We start from the raw sequence: 9246 nt of genomic DNA, 5'->3' as shown, positions 1-9246 counted from the left end.
TATATATATTGTTTTCTATGTATATATATATATATATATATATTATCTTTCACCATACCTCATATATGAAGTTGAGTTCTTCATATGATGGTATTTCAAATGATCCATTGGCCAGTGTCTGTAACCACTGCTCGAATGTTTCTTCCTATACATTTTCAATAAGTCTTATATTGTTCATCCATACTTTAATATCTCTCAAAAAAACATGCAGAAAGTAGATTATTACCATTGGATATATCATTGAAATTGGATTAGGCTCTATTGTCAGACCATCATGGTTCATCTCAACCATCGAATGATTAGGCTCTATTGAGTTGGCATTAACATCAACGCTCGGATAAGTGTCCCACCTCTGCCAATTATCTCCATATAATAACTGTTGGAAGCTGAATGGAGTATCTGATTCCGAAAAATCATTCATGTTTTGGTCCATATATAATTCTGAAAGAACAAAGATTATTTGACTCAAATTATAGGAAGGACTAAATAGAGGCATGCCAATAAAGATAGATTCATACCTCGAAGATATTAATAGGGAAGGGATAACTTGTAAGAGAATGTTTTGATGAACAAACACTTATATAGCTAAGGAGTGCTGTTCACAAGCTTATAAACACACTTTATTTTCAACTGAAGAATATTTTGTGTATCACAAGATGATTTCTAAGCACTCTTAATTATGTCGTTGTAATCTATGAGATAAGTAATCGACGTATATATATGAGGAACCATGGTTAAAGCATTTAGCCACTTTAAGCAAAATGATAAACAACAATAAATGTTAGTAAAATAAATTACACTTGTTGGTTTTTCTGGAGTCAAAAATGCTAACAAACAAAATAACAAATAGAGATAGCTAATAAAAATGGAATCACCACTGGATTCTAGAAATTTATAGCCTGTTTTAGCTATGTATTTATTTAAATGGAAATGTTTTTTTATAGGATATTTTCACCAACTGTATTTCCTTAATAAAAGATACATTTTGGATTACTTAATAGAAAATATCAATTCTATAAAAGTATTAAATTAATAAACGTATGGCTTAAAATGTTTCTTTGATAATACTAGATACTGCATACACAAAGTTTACAAAAAAAAACTCATTTTGGTTCATTATGATTTGCAATACAGTCAATGGGCATATGCGCAAGTATAAAGTGTTGAAGCCTTAGTCCAACAAAATGCGGAACCTTTGGAACAGCAACCCAAAGAAGGTGATGAGATCAGACGTCCGTGGAAGCTTTTGATCAACAGTTAAGGAGCTCTCCATTGAATTCAGGTTAAATTTTTATAAACCATTGAATTTTGTTAAACCGTTGAATCTTATACTCGTGTTTCATTGTCTGTTCTCTTGCTTTATTGTTTGCCTGGTAGGATTTTTTCATGTCTTTACGAAGTGTGTGAGAGTTCGTGTATAAATCTTAAAGATATATATCACACATAGATGATGTAGAGAAGATATTTCGATGCTTGGATTGACTTTTAGTACCTTGATGAATTTGTCAATATTTGGATTGTTACATTGTACCTGCTAGTGAAGCTTTTACCAAATGTCATCTTAGAGATGTCACAGAGCAAGTATTGTTTGTGTGAAATATGCTTTTATAATTTGTGCAAATAATTTTACTATGGCTGATATGTGATGAATACATATATCAGGAACCATGTAACAGAAATCCAAAAAGGTTCATAATGGTGATTGGAGACATAATTAAGCTCCATTGACACATCGGGTAAAGTAAGTTCTCTGGTACGTTGTTTGGCTTGCGATGGTCGCTCATGTATACACCTTAAAATATGCCACAGTATTCGTTGGTTGATTTAGTTTCACGTATTGCGAAAGTCTAATTTGTCTGGAAACGCATGCATGGTTGTGGAAATACAAACAGATGAGAAATAGGATTTAAGGGTGAACCGGCCTTAGTTTTGCATTGATAAGGTTAGGGATAATTGCCAAGACGTATGAATTTTGGTGCATGGAATATCAGAATTGTGGTTGTTTGGATTCTATATTGAATATGGGCAAAAACCCTGAGCCCTCTTCGATTAGCTAGGCACTAGTGAGATTGTTAGCCTAGTAGTGTTGCCAATTTCTTATTAAAAGGTGTATCTAACTTTTTTTTCTTTTAAAGAAGTAAAAACATGCCTCTCCATGTATTAACAGTAACCTCATTTTTAGGATCTTAAGAAATTTAGAAAATTTATATGTTTTGAGATTAATTAATACCAATTCTTAACTCTTAAGTCATTTTTTTAGGGATTTAAATTTGAACTGAAGATTTTTGTGTGTGTTTCTTGTTAGGGTTCTAAATCTTTGTAAAATGATCTTCAAATTTCAATAATACTACATAAGAAGAGGATAAGAAAACTTGCGAGTGCCCAGCATGTGACCACCGTTTTGGCCAAAGTAGAAAAATATATCAAATAATAATCTAAGGTCAAGACAATGTCATGCTTAAGCGAGTTATATGAGATACCTAACAATGAGATGATAGAATCTATCAAATTTATAAAGCAAAGATACTCCATTTATTATTACTTATAGAGAGATACATATACTAAAACATATGTATAAAGGGTTTCTTTTGATGATTGTTTCAAAATCACGGTTTCATAAGTTGTACTTGTACGTATACTCACCATGAATGGTTGGTAAGCAACATTTGAAACTGCAGTCTCTATGTGTCATCATTGATGTTAAAAACTGCAGTCGCACATAATTGAACTACTTTTTGACGTGGGTTATCTTCTTTTTTTTTTTGTCACGACGTGGGTTATCTTCTTAAACTGAGTTTTATATCAGACTGGTGGGAAAAAGATTCAACCTTGTCGAAGAAAAAAAAAAAAGAAAAAAAAAAAGGCAAAACCTTTTTCTTTATTAATCCATTTCTCTACGAGACAATTACATTTGGTTAACAAATCAGTGAAGCCCGCGTTTTATTACCTAAAACATACTTTTGTCTCTGTTTTTAACTTCATCAAGCATTGAGGTCATATCTGTCTACAAAACATAAAAAAAATAAAACAAATGTTTCTCACAACTGAGTTCTGAAGGATAAAAAGTCGAACTTGGTATTTACCACCTTGTTGGAATTGGGTATCAGTTTCTGCAAAGCTTTCATTTTCTCGTTGATCTTGCTCCTCCTCCTCTGCAATATATCAAGTTTCTATTATTATCTCTAGTTATTTTTTTTACCAAATATAGAGCTGGTCACAATTTTCACTAGTGCCTAGCTAATCGAAGAGGGCTCAGGGTTTGTGACCAGCTCTATATTTGAGAGACGAAATGCGATTCCGCATCGCCTTATCTATTACAGTGCACATGGCCTCTAGTATTCTCCAACTTGTGTGATGACGCCTTGTGTTACTGCGCCATACATGATATATGGTCATCTGGAAAAGCATTTTGAGAAAGATAGTATCTAGCATACCAGCTCGCAATGCCTGTAAATGGTCCAGCGTCGACTGCCAATCTGGATCAATATGAGAGCCAATAATTCGATTGGCCAAGCAGTGCCAAACTGTGAAGGAACACACGAAGAACAAATGATCCCCCAAGAGCGCATCCTATCGCCCGTTGATAGCATATTCTTGACTGCTAGCCAAGTAATGAAAGAGAGCCTAGGAACTCCTCGTGGAAACCATACAACCTTACTCCAACCCACAACTTCCTTCCTCATGCGACTTTGATCCCAAGTCTTAGAACTCAAGTACTTTTCTTGGTAATCGTCCTCTCCTTGCCTCCATAGAACCACATTACTCCCATTCTGAGAATCAGGGACGGGTTCTGCAGTAATGGCATCGTAAAGATCATGGTAATAACGACTCCTCTGACCTCGGATGGACCAAGCATTCTACTTCACTGCATCGCTGACAGTGAGGCAGACCGATATAGGTGGTACCAGCTGCTCCAATGATATCAATCAAACGCCCCTTGCCTAGCCAGTTATTGAACCAAAAATAAGTTGATTTTCCATCCTTAACCTCCATCCTGAAGAATCCATACACCACATCCCTTAACTTAAAAAGTTTTCTCCACATCCAAGATCCTTTCTGAGTATCCCTGACGTCCCAAAAAGAATTGTTCTTGAGTAGATAGTACTTCACCCAACTAACCCACAGCGACGTATGCTGAGTAAATAGTCGCCAAATAAGCTTTAATGCAAAAGAAATAGAAGATCTCTTTCTTCATCTCCCATGTTGCAGATGCAGCATTGTTTAGGAACATTTAGTCCCCATGATGCTAGTCTTATCCGTGTAGGTAATCTATTTAGAGTGGCTAGCCACATGTTGAAAGCCTGTCTTGGGACAGCTCCTTTGAACCAAACGATTGAGGCCCAGTTCTTGGTTGTACCACGCAGACGAAGCACCTCCCAGGTCTTGGCTGCAGAGAAACCCACCCAATCGTAAGCATCATCTTTATCACTATCAGTGGGGAGTGGTGGGTTAATGGTGGTGAGCAAAGTGTGAAGCTTAAGAGCAGCATCTGATCTTGGCGAGGGAATACACCAGTTAGTGCCCGAGACAGCTGCGCATACCTTAGCCTGAAGCGGGATACACTGTTGTCAGATTCCAGACTCACCAAGAAGAGGAGCAAGTGGTCCTATAGGGGACCAAGAATCAAACCAAAAACTCAATGCTCTTCTATTTCCTAGGATCGCTTTAATGAACTGAATAGCAAAAGGACACAGGTTTAGCAAAGTTCTCCAAGTCCAAGAATCAGTGGATGAGGTATTTAATGTGAATGTAGTATTGATCTTATTAACATACAAGGGTTTACAGAGAGTTTATATACAGAGAGTTTAGATGATTCTAGAGAGACTTGTACAAGAATGGAAAGATTGTATACGAGAATATTGAGTATTGAAGTCTTGGATATCTTCTATCCTTAACATCCCCCCTCAAGATGGAGGGGCTTTGCCACTCCAATCTTGTCTCTAAGTTCTGTAAACCGTTGGCGCAGGAGAGGTTTTGTCAAGGTGTCTGCGAGTTGGTCTTTGGTGTTGATGTGTGCGACACGGAGCATTCCTCTCTGAATTTGGCCTCTGATGAAGTGATAGTCCAAAGCTACGTGTTTCATACGAGAATGAAAGACATGGTTGGCGCATAGGAAAGTGGTACCGAGGTTGTCACAATAGATGACAGATGGTTCTGGTAGTGGTATGCCGAGCTCGGTGAGTATATTACATATCCAGCGTATCTCAGCTGATGTGTTTGCAACCGTCCTCTATTCTGCTTCAGTGGAAGAGCGAGCAACAGAGCCTTGTTTTTGAGAGGACCAGGAGACAGGATTCTTTCCAAGATAGACAATGAAGGCTCCGGTGGAAACATAGTCATGGGAGTCTCCTGCCCAGTCTGCATCGGAGAAGGCGTGAAGCTTCAGATTGTTGTTGGCGTGGAAGTAGATGCCGTATGTTGATGTACCAGCAAGATAGAGCAGAATGCGTTTCGCAGCTTCCCAGTGTTCGTCTGTTGGTGAATGCATGAATTGCGAGAGCCGGTTAACCGCGAAGGCAATATCTAATCGAGTGAAGAGAAGATACTGCAGACTGCCAACAAGCTTTCGATACTCTGTCGGGTTTTGTAGTGGTTTTCCAGAGATCAGTGTGAGTTTAGCTGTCGCAGTCATTGGTGTAGAAACCGGTTTTGCTCCTTCCATCTTGTATTTATGTAAGAGATCGTTGATATACTTTCTCTGAGACAGATGGAGGCCTTGGTTGGTGCGAAGAGCTTCAACACCAAGGAAGTAATTGAGGTCTTCAAGGTCCTTGACCGAGAATCGTGTAGCCAGTTTCTGAAGAACATCAGAGATAATCACTTTGGAGCTGCCTGTTATAAGAATATCATCAACGTAGATGAGAAGGTATGTGTAGTGAAAGCCTGTACGGAGCACAAAGAGTGATGTATCTGCGAGTGAGTTTGTGAATCCCAGAGACAGCAAATAGTTCTTGAGTTCCATGTACCATGCTCGCGGGGCCTGTTTTAATCCATAAACGGCTTTCCCTAAGACGAGACACATGTGTTGGTTTGTCAAGATCAATGAATCCTGGTGGTTGCTCCATGTATACCTCATCATCCAGAGTTCCTTGCAAGAAGGCATTGTTGACGTCTAGTTGCTGTATAGGCCACGCTCGTGAGACAGCGATATCGAGAATGAGTCGGATAGTGGTCGTCTTGATCACTGGACTGAAGGTGTCTGTGTAGTCGCGTCCCAGCTGCTGAGTATAACCCTTGGCAACCAACCTTGCTTTTGGCTTGCGGAGAGACCCATCAGGTAGGAACTTATTTTTGAATATCCATCTGCAACCAGCAACATTCATGTGAGGCTGTCGAGGTACTAGTTCAAGAGTTTAATTCCGAGCAAAAGCGTCTAGTTCTGTTGATACTGCACATCTCCATCGTTTCTCTTTTAGCGCTTGGTTCACTGTTCTCGGTTTGGAGGAAAAGGGGTGAAGGGCTGCAGTAAGGTTGAGTTTTACTTTGGGTTTGGTAATATTGTTTTTGCGACGTGTGGTCATTGGGTGGTTATTTGGTGGTGGTTGTGGAGCAGGTATTGACACGGGAGAGGTTGTGATGGTTTCAGGAATGGTAGGGAGGATGGGTTGTTGTGGTAGTTGTGTTGTTTCAGGTTGAGGACATGGATTTGGTGATAGTGGAGTTGAGGTTTGAGGTTCGGTTCCTGCAAGAGGCAACTCAATGTTTGAGGTCGAGTTACTTACCTGAGGTGGACAGGGTGGTGCTACGCTTGTGTCTGTCGTTGAAGTTGTCACTGCATGCTCTTGTGGTGATGGTGCTAGCGACGGGAGTTCTGTGCACGGCGAGGAGGGGAGAACGAGTGGCAGTCGGGTTGGTGGAGGATGAGCAGCTGAGGTGTCATGCTGTTCCGGTACAGAGAGAGAGAGAGAGGGTGATGGTGTTTGAAACGGGAATGTGGCTTCGTCAAACTTGACATGTCACGAGATATATATGCGACCTGTTGATTTTTGCAGGCAGAGATAGGCGCTTTGGGAGAGAGAGTAGCCGATGAAGGCGCATGGTTCTGACCTGTTTTGGAGTTTGTTGTTGTTGTACGGACGCAACCAGGGAAAACAGAGACATCCAAATGTTCTTAGCTTAGCGTAGTTGGGTTCAGTACGGAAGAGTTTGTGAAACGGAGTTTCCATATTGAGAACTGGTGTTGGGAGGCGGTTAATCAGGTAAACCGCAGTGGCAAAGGCGTATGTCCAGTATGTTTTAGGCATGCCAGCATGAGTCAGGAGTGTGAGACCAGTTTCGATGATGTGACGGTGCTTGCGCTCAGAGACTCCATTGTGTTCTGGAGTGTGTGGAGGAGAGGTGAGGTGAGTGATACCGGAGGAGGTGAGGAAGGAGTGTAGAGCGATGTACTCTCCGCCATTATCAGAGTATAATGTTCCTATCTTGGTCTGGAACTTATTTTCAACGAGAGCTTTGTAGGTGATGAAGGTTTCACGGGTTTGGTCTTTTGTTTTGAGGGGATAGAGCCAAGTGTATCGGGTGAAGTGGTCTATAAAGACAACATAGTACTTGAAATTGTCTACTGAAATCGTGGGAGAGGTCCAGAGATCAGAGAAGATGTATTCAAGAGGTCTTGTAGAGACAATGTTTGTTTGAGAAAAATGCAGTTTTTGGCTTTTATTGATTGAGCAATCAGAACAAACAAAAAAGGGGCAGTGGTCTGCGATTGTAAAGAAGGTAAAAAAGGGGCAACAGCTTTAATAATAGAGATAGAGGGGTGGCCAAGACGGTTGTGCCAGTCTTTGATGGTTGTGGTTGGGGAAGCGGTGGTGAAGAAGGATTTGATGATAGATGGGGAGACTGGCCACTCGTATAGATCACCCTTGGTCTTGCCGTGCAGCAATGGGACTCCCGAGGATAGATCCTTTACCTGAAAGGATGCAGGGAAAAATTCAATAGAGATTTTGTTAGCGTTGCAAAGGCGATAGACACAGATAAGGTTTTTGTGAATATGAGGAACACATAAGACATCGGTTAAGGTTAAGTTTCGGGAAGGTAGGGATAGAGAAAGTGAACCAGAGTGCGTGATAGGAAGACCAGAGCCATCGCCTATGAGCACACGGTCATTACCGGAGTATGGCTGATGAAGAGAGAGGTTATCGAGATCGCTTGTTAGGTGGTGTGTGGCTCCACTGTCCATGATCCATGACGAGGATGAGCTTGGAGGGAGCATCGCCATGTTTGCTCGAGGCTGCCATGGAGCGTTTTTTCTGTCAGAGACCGACTGGTTGGTGAGGTGTGGGCATCTTCGAGCACTATGGCCTTGTGTGCCACATAGTTGACATCGTCCTTGGTAACCACCTTGGTGTCCTCTGTTGTTGCGGTTGTCACGATTGTTGGTGTTGTATCGTGGCTGCTGGGATGTGCGATTGTCCCTGTTGTTGTTGTTGCTCCAAGATTGATTGCTGCGACTGTAGTTGTTGTTGTTGTTGCGTCCTTGAGTTTGAGTGGAGGCTGAGTTCACAGTAATGGGAGCAACAGAGGAAGCAGAGGAGACTGCTAAGATCTTTTCTTCTTTGTTAAGCAACTTCTCGTGAACCTCAATGATAGATGGAGGGACGTCTCAAGCTTCAAGTTGATCAATCGTTTGTTTGTAGTCATCGGGGAGACCACCAAGAAGGAATTCAATTTGATCTTCATGATCAACTGGTTTCCCTAGCAGCGCTAGTTGATCGAATCTGGTGGTGAAACCTTGAACGTATTCGTCGATCGTTTTCGTTCCTTTGCTCCACTGGCGAAGTTGAAGCTTCAGTTGTTGGACATGGCCTCTGCTTGGTTTAGCGTATGTTGCAGCAAGAGTCGACCAGATCTCAGTCACTGTCTTGGTCATGGAGACAATCGGCTGGATTGGCATAGTCATGGCGCCGATCAAACCGCTATAGATGAGCTTGTCTTGTCGTTTCCACAACGTGTAGTCAGGATTAGTGGAGGTGATGGTGTCCACCGTAACGGTGGGAGGCGGAGGCGGTTTTGTTCCGTCGAGATGGCCGGCGAGTTCATACCCATCGAGCAAGGCATGAACCTGGAGACTCCACATCATATAGTTGCTGGATGTCAACTTGGTGATGTTTGACATGTTAACATTCAAGAGAGTTTGAGGGTTGAGATCAACTGTTTCAGCGGATGTGGTGGTAGACATGATGTCTTGTGGGAGATGACTGCGTTATTGAGAAGAAAGGAGGTGAGGGAGGCGGCAGTCAGAAAAAA

Source organism: Brassica napus, chromosome C7, assembly GCF_020379485.1.
Source record: "Brassica napus cultivar Da-Ae chromosome C7, Da-Ae, whole genome shotgun sequence".
Lineage (NCBI taxonomy): Eukaryota > Viridiplantae > Streptophyta > Magnoliopsida > Brassicales > Brassicaceae > Brassica > Brassica napus.
The sequence above is the reverse complement of the archived record's forward strand: the minus strand, read 5'-3'. Positions refer to the sequence as shown.